Here is a 21,050-nt window from a genome sequence, read left to right as displayed (position 1 = left end):
AATACTGACATGAACTCTAATACTGATTTATTGAGAAAGTCCATAATTATCTCTTGAATTAAACATTAGTTTTAGTGATCTTTCAGCTAATTTTTATTACTAATTTACTAAACAAAATTTAGCACTTGATGATATTTTACCATTTGTTATTTGCTGCTTGCTTGCTCTCCATAAAATTGCAATTTTGCATGTTTCTCAGAGTTGCCAGCACATTAAATACAATTGACCTATTTAAAAATACTATTCCTAGACTAGCGAACAATACAGTCAGGATGGCTAAAGGTGACCCCAAGAAACCAAAGGGCAAGATGTCTGCTTATGCCTTCTTCGTGCAGACATGCAGGGAAGAACATAAGAAGAAAAACCCAGAGGTTCCAGTCAATTTTGCAGAGTTTTCCAAGAAGTGCTCTGAGAGGTGGAAGACAATGTCTAACAAAGAAAAATCAAAGTTTGATGAAATGGCAAAGGCGGATAAAGTACGCTATGATCGGGAGATGAAAGATTATGGACCAGCTAAAGGAGGCAAGAAGAAAAAGGACCCAAATGCCCCTAAAAGACCTCCGTCTGGATTTTTCTTATTCTGCTCGGAATTCCGCCCCAAAATCAAATCCACAAACCCTGGCATTTCCATCGGAGATGTGGCAAAAAAGCTGGGTGAGATGTGGAATAACTTAAGTGATAGTGAAAAGCAGCCTTACATTACCAAGGCAGCAAAGCTGAAGGAGAAGTATGAGAAGGATGTTGCTGACTATAAGTCTAAAGGAAAGTTTGATGGCGCCAAGGGTCCTGCTAAAGTTGCCCGGAAAAAGGTGGAAGAAGAAGAGGAGGAGGAGGAAGAGGAGGAAGAAGAGGAGGAAGAGGAGGAAGATGAATAAAAACTCTGTCTCTTTGTGAATACCTTAGAGTAGGAGAGCGCTGTGATCGACACATCTCTTATTTGAGTCGTGTCTATTGCCCTTGTTAGGTTTAATTACAAAATTTGATCACGATCATATTGTAGTTTCTCAAAGTGTCAGTGGTTTACATGAAGTGGCCGTGGGTGTCCAGAGCGCCCTGAAACTGTATCAAAGTTGTACATAGCTCCAAACATTTTTAAAATGAAAAGGCACTCTTGAGTCCTCCTCACTCCGTGCACTTTGCTGTTGGTGTGACAAGGCATTTGAAGATGTTTCTGGCATTTTGTTCTCAACTCGTAAGGTAGTGTTAACTATATGGTTATTGGCTAGAAACCCTGAGTTTTCAACTGTACATATCTATAGTTTGTAAAGAGAACAAAACAACCCAGACAGATTCTTGATGCTCCTTGTTTGGCGTGGAGGCTGTGAGGGGAAGATGCCTCTTGGAGGGGGCCATAGCTCAGGGCGTGCACTGTGAGGCTGGACCTGTTGATACTGCGGTGGGCATCCATTTAGCTTCAGGTTGTCTTGTTTTTGTATATAGTGGCATAGCATTCTGCTGACATTCTTAGTTGTGGAAAGGGGGAGGGGTCAGCTGGCATGAGTGAGTTTTTTTTCCTTAGTTAAGTGCAGTAGATTTTAAACTTTTTAAAGAAACTGTAGAACTCATCATTGTCAGCAAAGCAAAGAACTACTGCATCAATGGAAGTTCAAGAACCCTCTGTACCTAAACGCAATTTGCAACATTCTGTTATTTTTTGTATGTTTAGAATGCTGAAATGTTTTTGAAGTTAAACAAACAGTATTACATTTTAAAAAAAAATACTATTCCTGTCAACTTGATAAGTGAATGCGGTGTTAAAATAACAAGTAGTTATTAACATATTTTCTTGTTAAAATAATATCCATAAATATACCATAGCATAAGTATGGTTAAACAAATTGTTATAAGAAAATAATACTTTCCATCTGATTTTACTTTTTAAATCTATGAAGTCTGAGGTCACTTCAAGAACCTGATTTTATCTAAGGCATATAATCTATTGTTATAGTGTTACTTGATAATTCATTGTTCAAAAGTAACTCAATTTATGACAATAGACTTCCTAAAACCAAGGCATAAATACATTTCAGAAGTAGATTTGCCCTCTGGGATTCATGAATATATTTATTTTTAATACCATATGCCTAATTGAGCTTTTAAAATTATAGTATTAACTATTTAGGTAATTAACTTATTAAATAACTCATTAGAAACTGTATATATGTTTAAGCAGTAAATCCAGTTATGCACATGTGTACTCTAAAAATGAGCTTGAGGCAAGTCTGGGCTAAATAGTGAGATTGTGCCTTTAAAAATGTTCAAGTTTTGCTATGCTTAATCTCTACAATTCCAGAAAAAGAAGTATCCACCGAGGAATTATATTTTTCTTATGATTAATTATAGCATGTAACCAAGTAGATGAAGTCATAAAGCAAACAGAAGAACTATATTTATACCTTACAGAAACTATTAAGAATATTTAAAATCCAAAATCCTACTTCCACGGTGAAATGGTCGTAGGTAAGTTCTTAGGGACAATTTAGTAATAGTATCCTGTTTAAAATGCGTGACAAGGACAGAGTTCATGAAGAGTGCTGCACTTCCATGGTCGTTTTGTTGAGACTCCGCATGCATCCTAAACTAAGATTAAAATGAGTTATGCTGGACAAGACGCCACGGAGGGTCTCACTTTTGTACTCAGTTTATAGACCTACTGCAGTGCACAAGTACGTAAAATAAAGACACAAGGTAGCCTGCGAAGCATAGGAAACATGACAGGGAAAGTTGAAAGTCCTTCCTTGTGAAACACTGAGATTACTGGCTGTGTGGTACAGAGCTTTTAGAGTCATGAGATTTGCACACTGTCATCTCCACACACCATTGTTTCTAATGAAACCAGTGGATAAATAAAACTCAGTCCTGTTTCATCGGGATGGAGAATAGTCAAGTCGGATGGATGAACTGTGGATATGGTGGTCGGGGTTAGGTGGTGACTCTGGGGCACAAAGTACAACCGAGGAAGTGATTATGGCTTCCTGCAGATGCTTCCCTGATCTTGAAGGTGGCAGGAAAGGGACAATACCTGTCCCCAGAAGGGAACACTATGTTTGCACTTTCCAAAGAGATATTTTTGTGAACAAATTCAAAGTAATCATTGATGATTAAAACTCCTTTTGTCAATACGTTTCACAAAAGTAGTCTTTGAGTCTGCTCTTTTATTGGTGTTGATCTGGGGCTTTTTTGTTTTCATAATCTGGTATATTTAACAGGTTTTTGTTCAGTAACATATATAGAAATTATGTTCTTTAAGCATCCAAACAGCAAAAATCAGCTTCTTTTATGATATCAATTTAATTCCAAGCCCAGAAAAGGCATCTTAATATAAACAAATTCAAGACTGAGATGTGAAAAAGAAAAGAAATCTTAAGTGGTTTTCAAAGTGTACAGTAGATTTATACATTCACTTTTGTGGCTTATGGAAAGTTTATGATAGTAACCTCAAAAGAAGACAGAGATAGCCTTTTAAAACTCACCTTTCCATTAGAATAATAAACTATTAGCTCATAGAGATAAAGATAACTTCATTAATGACGATAGGAAGCTGGCTCGGATGTAAGCAGTTTCCGACTCTTATCTTTTGTTTGCAGTCTCAACTTCAAAAGAGTAATGAGAATCAGCTTTTCCTATTCACATGTGAGAGTCCCTGTTAAGGCTCCAAGGACGTGTTCACATGTATAAAATCATAGGATGGCCGTTGGAAATGCAATAGAGTTTAAAACACCATTTACTTCTACTAATCAACTATAACTAAATACTAATAACTCTAAATACTCCTCAGCAATGAAAAGTAAGAATGTGGGCTGGTGATATGTTGTTGGCATGACATGTGTTTCATCAATAAGAAATAAGAATACAAATACCCAAGATGTTTTTAAGTGCAGAGTGTTAAATGTGAAACAATTACTGTTTCACAATGTAAAAGATGAAATCATCTGTATGCATTTAAGGGGAGAATCCAAGTAACGCCATTGTAATTAATGAGGTAGATTGAATATAACAGAAAAAAATATTAATTTTTGTTTTTTTATTTTTAACTTATTCATTAAAAAATTATATTTTGATGTACTGTTAAAAACAAAATAAAATCGTAACAATGAATTTTAACCAACTATGGCCTAAACAGATCTTAGAAATGATAGCAGCTAGCCCTCTCACATTTACAGTGAAATGTTCCATGCTCTTCGATTGCTCTTGGAACAACGGCAACTAAATCAGAAAAGCAATGAAAATTAGAACTGTCTAAGATGGTGATGAATGATGGTGACCCGTCCAACAGGGACCACTGCAACTGGGCACAAGCGAAGGCGGTCTCCCCTACTCCCCACCCCTAGCCTATGACCCTCTCTATCTAGTACCCTATGAAGAACTTTTAATTACTTATAATTTTATAACAATTAAAAATTTTTTTAAAATGTTCTGGGCATTTCCATAATTAATTCGATAAACTTACACACAAGTATACATGCACATGGACAAGCAACACATGTTACATTAAATCATCATCATTAACAATAAAATTTTAAACTGATGTTTACATTATGTGTATGCATGTGCTCGGATGAACATGGAGGGTGGAGGTCCAGTCCCTTCTACCTCGGGCATTCTAAGGATGGAATTCTGATCTTCAGGCTTGAATGTCTTCCTGCTGAGCCATCCTACCAGCCTCTAGACATGTAGTTTAGTTTGCTTGTCTGTTTCTGTGACAAACACCATGATCGAAAACAACTCGGGGAAGAAAAGGTTTATTTTAGCTGACAGGTTACAGTCCTCCTGATATCAATTAGCAATAGAAGAAATGTCCCGTAATCATGCCTACAGGCCAATTTCATGGAACCAATTCTTGCTTGACGTTCTTTCTTCCAATGTGACTCTAATTTTTCATAAAACTGACAAAGCTAACCAGTATACATATGTTTTGAAAATTAAATTTTAACAAAAAGAAATGAATACATTACACATATATTTTAAAAAAAGGTAACTTTCACGCTTCAGAGGCAAAATATTTTCATATAAATTTCAGATAGAAAACTGCAATGTTTCTTTGGCTCAAAAGTTAGTGACTGCTTTTAAGTCTCTTCCCTTTTTCTCCATATAGTTTATATAAATACAAACTTTCACAAACACCTTAGTCTTGTTTGCTTACAAATAACATGGTTCAATACTTACTGTACATAAATTTCATGTACAGCTATAAAATAATAACAAAAAAATTTGTTGGAAATAATAATAATAACATCATCAACAACAACAACAACTAGGTTAGCCTAGTCTATAGAGAGAGTTGTAGGACAGTCAGGGATACACAGAAAAGCCCTGTCTCAAAAAATCTAAAAAAATAAAAATCCTGAAAGCAATGGAATAGTAACAAAACAAACACATTCAACAGGTAAGAATTCAGATTTATTTTAATTTCTAAAATAAGCATTAAAAGTCAATATGTAAGAGAAGCTGATAGCAACAGGTATTTCAATGAATAAGTCAGCTGATCTGTAATAAAATGTATGGCTATGCCTAACATCTTGGTTTGCACACATAAACTCCAGAAGGAGGCTGAGCATTTTGTTCATATGTTGTAATTGTTGCATTTATAACAGTTGTAGACTCTAAAACAAATATATAAATAGAGCAACAGAAACTTTATTCCTAGTTCCAAAAACTAAGTAAGTTATTCTAATCCAATTTCTTGGCAACACCAAGTCAAGGTTAAATAAATCTGAGCACAAAAAGATTGAAATTGTGGCTGGGAGTCACTTCATGTTCATAGACCAAAAGTAAAAACAGAGAGAGTAGAGAAAGCTAGGCTTGGTGGTTGGGCACATTTGGACCTAAGTCCCACGTATCAGGTAGGATGGGGATCTGCAGCAAGGCTGGCAATGCTTCTTAAGCGGTTTCTGAATTATAAATGAAAATGATCTTAGATGCTTCCGAACCCACAGAGCTAGAATAAGAGAGTCTGAAAACAGTGTACATTCAAGGAAAGATGTTAATACTGCGGAGTGAAATAAATTCTGAAAAATTAATACATGGCACAATTACTCTTCAGACGTAGAAATGAAGTCTTAGAAAGATTCTGCATAGAGAAGCAGATAAGAAAGAATTCATCAAAAACGGGAAGATTTAGAAAACTAATGAAAATTTAAAATATGATAAGCTTAAAAACAAAATCCCTGACATGACATTATCAGACAAGGAATCTCCAAAGATGCAGTTGACTTTGTTTTCTGTTGGCCATCTGCTGCTGGGCATGCAGCTTACCCTTACGAGTAGTTTTTTTTCCCCAGGGAGACTCCGCTAGAAGAATCTACATTTTCATTCGAAGTGGTTATCAACTAGAGACAGGTCTGCATCTATACCTATGTCAGGTGCCTTTTCTTAGACTCTTGTCCTTCTGTTTGTTTTGACTTATTCCAAAGTGCTAATTTTGTTTTTATTTTATTTTATTTTACTATTATACCTTAGATGCCCATTTGTCTCTAGTGAGAGACAGAAAATGAGAACTGGAAAGAGTAGAGGCAGGGGAAAACATAATCAGGATATATTAAGTGAGAAATCTATTTTCAGTAGAAGAAGAGAAAAAGAAAATGAATGAAAGTATCATAGGTAATGTTTTAATAAAGAAATTTTGATCTGTAAGTTGCTAGAAGGGCATTTTAGACAAAGAAAACAGGTTTTGTTAAGGTAACACGGTAGGCTATAATCTTTCGTTATTTTAACATGAGTTAGAGGTGCTGTCTCATACGAGTGAATTATAAGTCTTGAAACCATGTGAAGAAGTTTCATTTGAGTCTTAACAAATTGATAGCATTTGGAATGTTTTGAACAGGTAAGTGTCTATTAAGCCATGCTATCTCTTACCAACATCATTTCTGTTTTACTTCGCCTTTTAAAGCCCATGAAACTACTATCTATATCTAGCAATTAAAATTGCAGTGAGTGTATAACTTTAAAGTGGTCTATATTAAAATTTACTTAAACTGCATGGTGTTAGGAAAATGCTTGTGAAGGTTTTGTGCCCTTAGCAACACTTTCTTAATAGTTTCCCAACAAACATCCCTATAAGGAGCAGTCATGAAACAGATTTTCGAAATGCTTTATAAAGGAAAATATTACCAAATTTGATGTTATCAGAGACTCCAAAGTTTGACCTCAGAATGAACCACTCCCCCCTCTCTTTGAAAGCCCCCTAGGTCCCTCTGGAAAACACAATACTTTCTTGCTACTGCACAATAAACACAGGGTTATCTCCCATCCAGTAAACATCCCATGGAAAGAAAACAGCTGGAGAATGAAAGAGAAGCTTGCGCACATGTTTCAGGATAACTTCCGATTAGATGCATCTTTAGATTAGTCTAAGCCACAGTGTTCCTGGCTTGAATATGAAACATATTGAGAGTTTCTGGGAGTAGTAGTTGTTTCTGAATGCCAAGCTGTGGTCAGCCTAGCAGAAAGGCTTCTTATCCCTGTGGACTCCCACAGGCTTGTGGAATAGAAGTGAATTGTGTGCATCACTGGTTTGTTGTGGTCTCTGAAACCATATCAAACTGCCTATGTCATGCTCTTCATTCAACGGATGGAAAATATTGCCTTGCAGCTCAGTGCCAGGAAGGGAGGCTCATTGAAAGAGGTGAATAGGGGCGCAGATCAACCCAGAGGCCATGCACATTGCAGTGAGGGGTTAACAGTCAAGAAAGGTAGGAGTTCTCTGAGGCAAAACAGAGAGGAATGGCCATGCTGTTTTTGTGATTGATGACTTGTGGAATGCAAAGAAAGAAGAGAAAATTAGCAAAGAAAGACATTTCAGCACGAAACACAAGCAAATAAATAGAAACCATCACAACCAGCTCTAAGGATGATTTATAGTGCAGCTGAAAAGCAAATCCCCTCATCTGGGGTTGATAAGAATGAGGTTTGAAAAAAAAACTCTCAAGATAAAGCAAAACTTTGAACAACCACAAAGGTATTCTCCTGGAATGTAGGAGCTTCTCTCAGCATTCCAGGGACTCATTCAGTATCCTTCCTCAACATCTCAGATGCGACTGCAGGAAGCCTGTATGTAACGTCAGCCAATGATTGGCCCCGTGGAGAGCCACTTGTGCACTTTTCACTAAACACCAAGGTTAGGAAGTCTTCCTTTTGCATTGAGCTTCACTATCATGTTACTGCTGTCATGTTTTGTGATATTATTTTCAGTAGATGCTGTCTGATTAGCTCTGCCAAAGTATAATGAGATGCCCAAGCCTAACCATGCCATTTGGCCTTTTACAAATACACATGATGGTTCTCAGAGAACATGTGTCTCTCTACAAAGGGGCTGTTGCACAGAGGAAAGTGGGAATTACTCCGCAGAGTGAGTTCCCTTCACTGGGTGGTCTACATGATGATGGGTGACATCAAATTCAGGCTGTTGCTAAAAAGTTCTGAACACCTGAACAACAAATTCAGTTTCACATTTTTGGTTTTTGGTTTTATTTGGTTTTTGGTTTTGGGGAGATAGGGGTGGGTTGTCTTTGTTTTTGTTTTTTTTTCCAGAATGATAGTGTCCTTGTTCCATCTTGTAATGAGATAGAAAGTAGGTGAATGATACACAGGCAGACAGTAACTTTGACCACATCAAATATTTTGTAAAGATGTAAATGGTAAGTGGATGCTGAGAACTTAGGTAGGTGCGTAGATATCAAGTAATAAGTAATTGACTATATGTTTTCACTGAAATTATCATGTTGTTTAGCAACGACTTACCACAAATCTTAATCACTGGAAATTTATTTAAGCCAACACACTTGGGTTCTTGCTGCAGCTTGTGTGTGTGAGTCTGTGTCTGTGTCTCCATGTCTCTGTTTCTCTGTCTCTTTCTCTCTCTCTTACTCGCTCTGTCTCTCTGTCTCTGTCTCTCTGTCTCTGTCTCTTCCCCCCCCCCCCCGCGTGTGTGTGTGTGTGTGTGTGTGTGTGTGTGTGTGTGTGTATGTGCATAAGTAGAGGCCAGAAGTCTCTCAATGAACCTGGAGCCTCTATGTTTGACAAATTGTATATAATTACACATACTTACTTGGATAGGGGCACATGCCACAGTATGCATATGGAGGTCAGAGGACAACTAACAAGATTCAATCTTCTCCTTATATCATGTAGTTCCCAGAGATCAAACTCAGGTTTTCAGGCTTGAAAGGAAGTGGGTTAACTCACTAAGCATCTTCTACATTTTAATCCAGATACTATAGAAGACACATACTTCCTGTTTTTTTAAGGTACTTTTCTGACTCATCACATATTTGAACACTAACAGAAACATAGATGCACATATACTACACAGATATTAATATACATCACTTTCCGTTCATGAGAGAAGACATAATATCTGCCTTTTTGAGTTTGATCTATTTCACTCAGCATAATCTCTGACTCAATCGTTTTTTCTGGAAATGGCATAATTACTGAACAAAATTTTGTTGCATGTACATTGTATTTTGTTTATCTGTTTATCTGTTGTGTGATATGGAACTCTATGTTGATCTATAACTTGGCTATTATGATCTACAATTTGGCTATTGTTGTGTTCTACGTAATAGAACCACGATAAACATGGATTTTCAACTGTCTGTGGAATGCTGATTTAGATTATTTCATATCTGCCCATGTCTATGGATATAGTTACACACACACACACACACACACACACGTTAGTAATATGGCTGAGTCGTGTGGTAATTTTACTTTTTAGCTCTTTGAGGAACCTCCATGCTGACTTACATGTGACTATACTAATTGATGTCTCTATCATCAATGTATAGGAATCTTGCTTTTCATCATCAGCATTGGTTGTTTTTGTTTTCTTGGTAGTAATTCTGACTGAAGTGAGATGGAATGCCAGTGTCCTCTGTTCTTATTTCCTTTGTGGCAACTCAGTTTTAGCATTATCTTTCAAGTTTCAATTAAACAGCTATTTGTTTACATATGTAGAAATCGAAAGACAGAAGACAACAAAACATGACAGACATGTAATGAAGCACTGCAATCAAGTACCTTACTAACACTATTCCTTCTGCTTATCTTTCTGGGAACCTCTACCTGTTTAATATAGTCCCATAATTTTGTACAACAACTTGGCTGAAATAGGATAAGCATTCAGCGTGTCTAAATGTGGTGTGTAGATCTCTAATCTAATACTGAGCTTAATTATTTCTAGGAGAAACGTAATTGGTCTTTGTACAATCATGAAAACAGTAAACTGTAATATTAACAGTGGGAACATTAGCAATAGAGGTAAACACATAGTATTGCTATACAAGCATCAATGTACAGTGTTGATGAATAAACATGTTTTAAGGTTATCTTGCTGTGAAATGAAGCAATGAGCACATATAGGGACAAACTCACACACACATTCCCTTTCTTCTTCTTCAGATACTTTGTATTTCATTGTACATTCAAACACTAACAGAAACTTAAATGTACATACACAAACACACAGAGACACATACATTTTTGTACAAAAATACCATTTCTATTCTGTTTACTTAGGCTTTGAATTGTGGAAAAATAAAAGTCAGATACCCAAAGAAACTCTGAAAGACCACCTATCTAGAAAAGGAGATTGATAACAACTTAAGATGGTAATATGCTTGGGAATAGACACATTATCAAATGAAATCTTCACTTATAGTCTTCTGTGATAGCACAGTCTTCCCGTCAGTTGCTTGCAGTCTCTAGCCCGTGAGCATGACTATGCTGTAGGAGCATCACATTAGGAAAGGTGGTCCTCAGCTGTTTCCAGAACAAGGAAAGCAGAAAGTCTGCTGACGTGCAATACCCTGCCATTCTTCGTGCCCATCACATGATTCCCACATATAGTTTATATCATTAAATTTTCAAAAATTACATTACCATCATCATCATCTTTATTATTATTTCCAAACTGTAGGGAAATACATACAATTGAAAAGATACATTATATTATCAACTGATTTTTGTGTATATTTTCCCAAAGAGTTCAAAAGCAATGGAGGGAGGGTATCTTGATTCCAGAATGCAATGAAATGTGCATACAACACCTTTCTGCACTTCGATGGCTAATTTCCTTTGTAAACTTGCCTGGGTTTAGAGTCACTTTTTGCAATACTTTTGAAGACTTTTTAAAGAATGTTTAACTCAACAGAAAAGATCTACCCTATATGTGGGGCCACCATGCCATGGGATGGGGTCCCAGACTGAATAAGAGGGGGAAAATGTAGGAAGCCCGATGGATATCTTCCCTACTCTCTGCTTCCTATCCAATCATGCTGTGATGACATGAACTCCTCCCATGACGTCTGCTGTGCCTTCCCTACTGTGACGCTGTGAACCCTCCCCTGCCTACCCTACTACGATGATGCTGTGAACTCCACCAGGCCTTTACTACTGTAATGGACTGAACCCTCCATGCCTTTACTACTGTAAGTTCATGAACTTCTCTATTCCTTCAGTACTGTAATATCCTGAACTCTGCCACGTCTTCCTTACTGTGATGCTGTGAACTCTGCCATGCCCTCACTACTGTAATAGAGTGAACACTCTGGGACATGACCCCGAGAAAATTCTTCTTCCCAATCAAATTCTTTCTTCTGTATGTACTTTGTTCCAACAATGAGAAAAGTAATATACAAACATTACCTTCTGATTTGACTATATCATTATAAAAAATGTGAATTTTCTAATTACTGAACTAAATAGTGTTGAACACTAAATGATGTAGTTTATGTTCACAGAGAGAAAAAATCAAGAAATTTTGAAAAAAAAATCCTGTAAAATGCATTGCTTTAATTCTGGGGAAAGGGTCTAGATGTCATTATTGCTTTTTATGTCTCCTGTCTCACATTTATCTAGGTTTCACCTTTGATGGCACACCAATAGACTACATATATGGACACTCAACTATTCCATAGTAGGAGAAGTATTATAACCATGAGCCTAATATGACATGACCTATATATTTTCGTAAGGAGAATTCTGAAAGAAGCTTTAGCACTCAAGCCTGCTTCTGGCTGCTTGGTCTAATAGTTGCCCCTAGGAGGTGTGTGTTTAATCTGTCAAGCATTTGTAAAACACCTCAAACAGAGTGGCCTTTGACCCGGGTCACGAAAATCGGCTCTCATTCTAACTGCCTTTCTGATTTCACCCAGCAGGTCCTATGCATTTGTGTCATGTCTTAGTGACATTCAGGCAGAATGTGATCTTTGACGTCTGACCACCTGTGTCTCATACTTTTGTGGGAGATTAAGTCCAACGCTCATTTTTCACTCAGGTATAGTAGTACCAGCTGACATGAATGATCCATGAGTGCCTTAATTTATAATCTTTACCACAATAACTTGTAGCAATACATGTGTCGCTGACAAATTATCTTAACCTTCCGTAACGTTCTGCTAATGTTTCTATCATCCTACATGATAGATTTTCTTGAGTTTTACATGATGCCATACGCAGTGCCTCACATACTAGTAACTCATAAATACTTCTAAAATCATATAGTGTGGGTCTAGGCTAAGAACACTGTCTGTTCTTCCACAGGATCTGGGTTCAATTCCCAGCACACACATAGCAACTTTCAAGCATCTGTAACTCCAGTTCTAGGGGATCCAATCTTTGGATCCATGGGTACCAGGCATATATGTGGTACACAAATATAAATATATATATATATATATATATATATATATATATATATATATATATATGTATATTTTATTTATTTCTTTCTATATATATGCAAAACAATCATACATACAAAATGATGATGATGATGATGATGATAATGAGTCCCCATCTTCATATAACACATTTTTTAAAGACTTATATAGCGAATTTTGGTGTATATCATATACACACACATTTCCCAACAGAGTTTAGAGTGTAAAGGGGAAGTAATTTACATAAAGTACAGCAGATATTGCTAGGGGATTCCCTAGCAATTTACTTCGCCCTCTAGGGCAAATGAACAAAAAGGATTGAACTCTGGACAGTTTCTCAGACAAATAATAATTGGCCTGCACTTCACTGTGATTGCAACAATTATAATCCGTCTGAGCTGCTTTGGTGTGAAGATTACCACAGTTCATTCTTCTCATCTGTCCTCCGGCACTTGCTGGAAAAATTGATCAGGATTAAGATAGTGAATTCTTCATTCTATTTCTTTCCATTCTTGCCTGGAGACAGAATTTGGACACGATTCCAGTTCACCTCATTCCATGTCATGCTCCTTGTTCTTTGCTTTTGATTTTCTTGCTGTTTGCTGTTTGTGAAATGGGTCACACTGACCCTACAATGTGGGACTCGTGATCTTCCTGCCTCTGCCTCCCAAGTTCTGGGTTTGAAATCATGTGCAACCATGCTCAGTAATGTTTTAGAGTTTTACATTTTATGTGATAAACAACAAAACAACTTGAGATCTTTTGTTCACAGTCTAAAGACTGAAATCAGAGCATCAAGCTTCAACGGAAACACTATAGTGTTAAGGACTTGCCTAACCCTATGTGCATAATCATACTTTACATTGTTATGTTTTATTTCTTGATTCTATAGGGGATCATATCCTAATGTAAAAATGCTTTTCAGATTTTCACAGCTTCTTACTTTGCGATCAATTCTTCTTTAGTAATGATTCTTATATTTTCGCTCTTTATACTTAGACCTGTTTTAGGAGTACTAAAGACAGCCGGGCGGTGGTGGCACATGCCTTTAATCCCAGCACTTGGGAGGCAGAGGCAGGTGGATTTCTGAGTTCAAGGCCAGCCTGGTCTACAGAGTGAGTTCCAGGACAGCCAGAGCTATACAGAGAAACCCTGTCTCGGGGGAAAAAAAAAAGGAGTACTAAAGACTCTATGCTGCCCACATTCCAAATATTAAGAGATTAGCGATCAAGGAGGAAGATAATATGAATGTTGTAAATCGTGACTTACACATGCAAGGGTATCTGAAATCAGTGTATTTATCACTGTAGCCAAGCCTTTTACAATACTTTGGCTACTCCAGAGAAATAAAGGCTCAAAGCACTTTACAGCTTTTACTGCTGTAAAGGGAAAAGCCTTCTAAGTTATAGAAATAATTTTGTTGTCTGTTTTTGTTTAGTTTTGCTTGCCTTATGCCTACTTATTTGACTGTTTCTTTGTTTACTGTCTTGTGTTTAATACAGCATGTCATGTAACCATCTACCGTCGAACTTGCAGTCAGTCACCTCCACCTACAGGTGCCACGTTACAGATGCACACCAGCATACTCAGCTTCAATCTGTACTTTACTATTATTTGAAGTATTTCACCTTCTAACATTTTGTCCTCATCCAACCTCTTCACCCAGCCAGATCCTCAACACCTTGCGCCATGGCCTAGCCAGGTGAGTCCACCTGATCTTTCCTTCCACATATGCCCCTCAACTCCCAGATACCAGGTCCTACCTAAAGTGCACCAGCCTAGTTTGGCCATCACAGCCCATGCTACCCCTAAACTCCAGTCTCCAGCAAGAATACCACTGTCTGACAACAATCACCACACTCCACATCCAAATTCTTTACCAACCCAGCTCTTATATATCTTGGGCATTGAGTCTAGCCCACTAAGTCCACCTGATCCTCCCAAACCTCTAGCTCTACCCCAAAACTCTAGGCTTTAACCCAAGTATACATACTGCATGCCATTCTAGGCACCCAAATCCACCATATTTCATTCCACCTAAGCCATATCCAACTTTCAAGCTCAATCTGGTCCACATATCCTATCTCAGTCTTATTCCGTCCTAGCCTACTCTGTTCATATTAGATAAAACTAACAAAAATCCATAGTCACAGATATTATCACAAATATACAAATAATATGAAATATCAAGGACACACACACATCTACAAGTTCTATAGAAATGTCCTCAAGTAAGAATTATCCAGAGGACCCCAGGACAAAGAAGAAACGTAAAACTCACAAAGAAACAACTTAATGAAATTGATGAGGAAGAAGGAATGGAGAAGAAACACCTAAGCAGTGCCTGTGGAAACACATATATAAGCCTGATAGAAACAATAAAGATAATCCAGGATTTAACATCATAATCCAATAAGGAGAAAAAAACATTGAAGAGAATTCAAGCTGAAAATAAGGTGAAATTGAAAAAGCTCAACTAGGAAACTCAAGGGAAGTCTTACAAGTAGAATAATCAAGCAAGTGGAATACCCAGATTCAGACAGATCAGAGAAACTAAACATATGCCAAACAAGAAAGGAATATGGAAAACTGAATATATGAAGGGGGGAGAGTGGGACAGAGACAGAGAAAAAGAGAGGGGAGATGTGAGACACCATGAAATGACTAAATATTAGAATTATAGGAAGAGATGAAGGAGAAGATTCCCAGGTCAGTGGCATATCTTCAACTACATAACAACAACAACAAAAAGTTTCCAAACAAAGAAAAGGCAAATCCATAAAACAATAAGAAGTACACAGAACTGTTAGAGAGAAGACCAGAAAAGAAATCCCTTTAGTATATGATAGTTAAAGACTAAGTATGCAGAACAAAAGGAGAATATTAAAAACTAAAAGATAAAATAAACAAACAATAATAACAAAAAAATCCCATAAGTCACATATAAAGTAAACCATGTCAGACAGAGGATTTCTCCATGGAAACTTTGGAAGCAGGAAACTTTGGAGAGATCATGACTGTCAACCTAGAGTACTGTACCCAGTGATACTTCATGCCTTACTTGGAAGAAAAAGAAAACCTTTTCATGACAAAGACAGCCTAAAATGTTTTAGATCAGGTAAAATGACACTAAATAACAACAACAAAAAAAGCTGGAAGCAATCCCTTAAGTCCCTTACACAGACGCAGGGCCTGCTTGGGGTGGAGCAGTGTACAGTGTCAAGGCCTGTATTCAAAAATCAGAGTTAATGATGCAACTAAAAAAAAGTTGGAAAAACAAGAACAAAATCAAACCCAAGTTAAAAAGACAGCTAGAAACAATAAAAAAATCAGAGCAGAAACAACAAAAAAAACATAAAAACCATAAACAACAATAAATCAAAGAATCAATGCATCTAAGAGTTGGTTCTCTGAGAAGATAAGATAGATAGAACATTGGTCCAGTTAAGTAAAAGAAAGGGATGACCTAAATTAAGAGACTCAGGAATGAACATGGAAACATTAGAACAAACACCAAAGAAATGAACATAAAAAGGAAATACTTTTTAAACCATTAAGCTGGAAAACTAAAAGCAATTAAACAAATTTCTATATTCCTCTGAACCACCAAGCTTAAATCAAGAAGAGAACGACAACTATAATAGATCCGTACCAAAAAAAGAGAGATAGAAACAATAATAAAAAACCTTCCAACATAAAAGAAAAAAAAGAGCATCCAGGCTCAGATGAATTTACAGAATTGTATCAAAGAAGATCTATAGCCATAATGTACTAAATTATTCAAAATATATATACTGAAGAAACACTACCAAATTCTTTCTATGATGTCAGTGTAATTCTAATATCCAAAATGAGGTAAAAACACAACAACAACAAAATAAAATTAACAGGCTAATATCCCTAATAAATATACATTCAAAACACTCAAGAAAAAAAACTTGTGTACTGAATGAAGATGTGCACCAGAAATTTATGCACCATGACCAAATTGACTTTAACTTGGAATTATGCAAGTCAATAAATGTACTAATTCCTATGAATAAATTTTTAAAATGAAAATCACATGATGATCTCAATATATGCAGAAAAAAATCTTTGCTGAAAATCCAACAAGCCTTTGTGATAAAAGTGGTAGAGAGAAAGTCCAGAGGGAACATACTTCAACATAATAAAAGTACATATGAGAAACCCACAGCCAATGACATCCTCAATGGGGAAAAACAATGGAGAAAAACTCCAGGGAATTCAACTGAAGTCAGCAACACGACCAGCTCTACACTCCCTTTTTTTCAGTGTTGTGCTTGAAGAACTAGCTGAAGTAATGAAGTAACAGAAAAAAAAAATAAAGGGATGAAAGTAGGAAACGGAAACAAAGTATCCCTATTTGGAAACTGTATGAAAAGGGAAAAACTTACCAAAAGAATTCCATAAATGATCACCAATTTCAGTACATTGGTACAATACAGAACTAACACACAAAAATCAATAGCTTTTTTATATACCACCAACAAACACACAAGGAAAGAGGTTATGGTCACAATCCATTCACAAAAGCCTCAAATTAGATGCAATACCTAAGAATAAAACTAACCAGGGAGGTAAAAAAAAAAATAGGTACAGAAAACAAAAACCAAGCAAAATATAAAGAACAAATAATTTTGTGGTCTACAGGCCCAAATGATACACCTATATCTACACCTCAAGAACAGCACAACACCTGTACCTATATAAAAAACACTACAGAAGAGAGGGCAGAAAGATTGCAAGAACCAAAGGACGTTTTCTATAGAGATTGTGTCTCCTAGAATTGTCAGGGAAACTACATCTATGTAGTCTCAACAACACAAGATGACTATCTAAAAAAGGAGCAAGGACACCAGCAAACACACTGACATGGAAGGAGGAAATCTCATGGGACCCCACCCCTACACAAAGAACAATAGGAAACTAAGAAATACTGAGAACAGAAGAAATCGTCTTCTCCAGGAAGGAGCATCCCCAACTGGTTATCCAATAGCACATGATAAGCCCTGAAACCATACACATAGAGTATATAACTGTATACACATAGTATGTAACTTTATATATACTAAGCAGGTTGTATTAGTATTAATATACTTATGTTTTATGTTTTATGTTATACATAATATTTAAGTATATTTTATATATATATTCACAAAAGCCTAAATTAAAGAGAATGCCTAAGAATAAACTTAAGGTAAAAAAAAAAATCACAGGAAATCGAAACATATATATATACAGGAAATCGAAACATATATATATATATCATAGATCATATATATTACATGTTATGTATTATACATTATTATAATCATATACTATATGTATATACATATATGTTATAATATATGCATGTGTTGTATAAAGACTTTGTATCCTATATATTATAAATCCTAAATATTATAACATATTCATATGTAATTAACAATTAAGAAAAAAAGATCATCAATTTGAAAGGGGACAAGAGAAGGGGTACATGGGAAGGGTTGGAGAGCTACAAGAGAAGGGAGAAAATGATACAATTATATTTTAACTTTAAATAAGGTAATCAAAAATCCTTTATCCTAACTCCAAGAATATATTTGTAGAATATATAATAGAAAAACATGTAAATATATGGGAGATAAATCATTTTATGATATGATATGTACTGATATGTCCACTGGTACACTTTAAACATTATTTAAAACTTTTAACATTATGGAAATCAAAGATTTACTTTTAGTCATAAAGGTGCTATCATAAAATGAATGAGTAAATATCAGATTCACTCCACCAAGCCTCTCCACTTCCTGGGGCCTCAAGTCTCTGAGGGTTAGGTGGATCTTCTCTCACTGCGGCAAGAGCTATTGTATCATTCCTTGTTTCCGTTGATAAAGCCCTTGCCCAACAGTTTCTAGACAGTGCTTTCCTGAGACCAGCAGCAGCAGCAGCCATTTCCCAGTTCCTTTCTTTGATGCACATGATGCTGAGAAAGACTGCAGGCCTAGAAGTGCTCAAAGAGCATGTAGCACTGCTCTGCTCTCAACGTTTCCATGAGACAGAAAGCAACCGAATGTCTCCAAGGCTTTATTGAGAGGTTTTATAAGTCTAGACAAAAACTTACACAGAAACTGCTTACAAGCCTGCGACTACAGAACAAAGTGGGGACACATGCTCTCTACGAGAGCCAGTCACTCCAGACGACCTCCTAATTTGCAGAGATCATTTATTTGTTTGTAACTTCACTTTGCTTACAAATGCATTCGGTCATGATTAAAGTTCACTAAATCTAAGAGCTTCAGTATACTAGCTGGTAAAACCTTGAAAAAGACTACTACCATGAACCCCATTTTATATTTATTCCACTGTAGTTCAGTGTCCTATAATGATAACCTTTTATATTTTTTCTTTTATTTCCTCAAATTTAATAATTTGGTCACTTAAAAAAAATCTGTTACACATAAATAATAATTTAAACATTATGCATATATTTAGAATATTTATTTCAATAAAACAATCTACAACAACTAAGATATCTGTGTAGATAACTACCTATATTATTATTTATTATTATTATTATTATTATTATTAATTATTATACCATTCATATATGTGGTAAATCAATCTACTTGGCTTTTGTAAAGTTCAATGTAATTCTTTTGGCCATTTTTCTAATTAAAACAATATTATTGACCATAGAAATGCCTGAATGAGTTATTATCAGTTATCATAAGTTAAATGGTGAGGTTTATAATAGGACACATTGCAGATATCAACCAAAGGTAAGTAGAAAATAATGATTCAATATAAGATCATAGCACTGGGAATATGGAACCTGAAGCGGTCACTGCCTATAGCCAGGCAAGAACCCTGGTGGAGCAATAGGAATATCAACACACCCACAAAACTTTTGACCCAAAGTTTATCCTGTCTACAAGGAATGCAGGGATGGGGATGGAGCAGAGACTGAGGGAATGGCACATCCAGTAACTCCAAACTGATACCCATCCCATGGGCAAGCACCAATCCCTGACTCTAAATGATACTCTGTTATGCTCACAGACAGGAGTCTAGTATGGCTGTCCTCTGACAGGATCCATTCAGCAGCTGACTCACACAGATGCAGACACCCACAGCCCAACAGTGGATCGAGCTTGGGAGTTCTTACGGAAGAATGTGAGGAAAGATTACAGGCTCCAAAGGAGATAGGAACTACACAAGAAGACTAACAGAGTCAACTAACCAGGACCCTTGGAGCACTCAGAGACAGAACCACCAACCCAAGAACATACACAAGCAGGACCTAGGCCTCCCTGCACAGATGTACCAGATGTGCAGCGTGGGCTTCATGTGGGCTCTGAACAACTGGTGTAAGCACTACCCCCAAAAGCTGTTGCCCTTCTGTGAGGTATTTTCTCCTACCTGGGCTTCCTTGTCTGGTCAAAGTGGGGGAAGATACACCTAGCCTCACAGACTCGATGTGTCATGGTAGGGACATACCCAGGAGGGCTCCCAACCTCTCTGAGGAAAAGGGGAATGAGCATGGGAGAAGGACTGTGGGAGTGGGTGACTTGAGAGGGCTGGTGAGAGGGATATAAAGTGAATGAGATAAAAAAAATCATCAAATTATCTTGGAATAAGTCAGCATCTAAAATTTCTAAAGGCAGGAAATATGTTTCCAAACTCTTCAATACCTTAGGCATCGCCTTCCATTATCATGCTTTTCAGAGTATTAAATTTGCTAAATATTAAAAATGTGTTAAATATTACATTTGCCTCTAAAGGGCAGATCGATCATAATCTTCTCTGTTACTAGTCCGATTTGGTCTTTATTGTAATAGTAAGGAAAACCTACTATTGGCCCTCAGATTTTCAATCTTGAGTTAATAAATTATAAACCAAGGCAAAATACTAAAGTCACATTCTGTCCAGGTCTGGCTTGACAGCACAGAGTCGGTAAGTGTCCCTACAGATTGCAGATTGACTGAAAATGTGGAGAGCCATGGTGAACTGGGGAAGGCACCTTGTGAAAAACTGAATAATTGATTTTTTTAAAAAAAAGCATTACTGCATTCCATAAGCTAATTAGTGAAAAGATTTTTCATACTTACTCTGAAAGCTCTTCTAGTATAGCAGTGTCCTAATTCTGAGGAATACAACGACGAAGTAACAGTCACTTAGAATGGGATGGTTGAAGTACTCTGGAGTTCCTGTAGTTATCTCATGCTCTACTGTACTCACTATCATATATCATTGGCACACACTTACAGTACAAATGCACATTTACTAACCAAAAACATATATGCAATGCATGTTTAATATGTATAATATATAGTGGATGAATAGGTGACAGATGGACATTGTACATATTGATGTATGTTCATA

At 36.5% G+C, this 21,050-nt stretch overlaps 1 pseudogene; it reads left to right on the top strand.

Annotated features, from left to right (window-relative positions):
- The first annotated feature begins 259 nt into the window (after nucleotides 1-259).
- LOC114625049 lies at nucleotides 260-1,110 on the top strand (annotated as a pseudogene).
- Nucleotides 1,111-21,050: the final 19,940 nt, after the last annotated feature.

This window comes from Grammomys surdaster, unplaced genomic scaffold (genome assembly GCF_004785775.1).
Source record: "Grammomys surdaster isolate TR1022 unplaced genomic scaffold, NIH_TR_1.0 65, whole genome shotgun sequence".
NCBI lineage: Eukaryota > Metazoa > Chordata > Mammalia > Rodentia > Muridae > Grammomys > Grammomys surdaster.
This window is presented reverse-complemented; position numbering and strand designations above follow the sequence as displayed.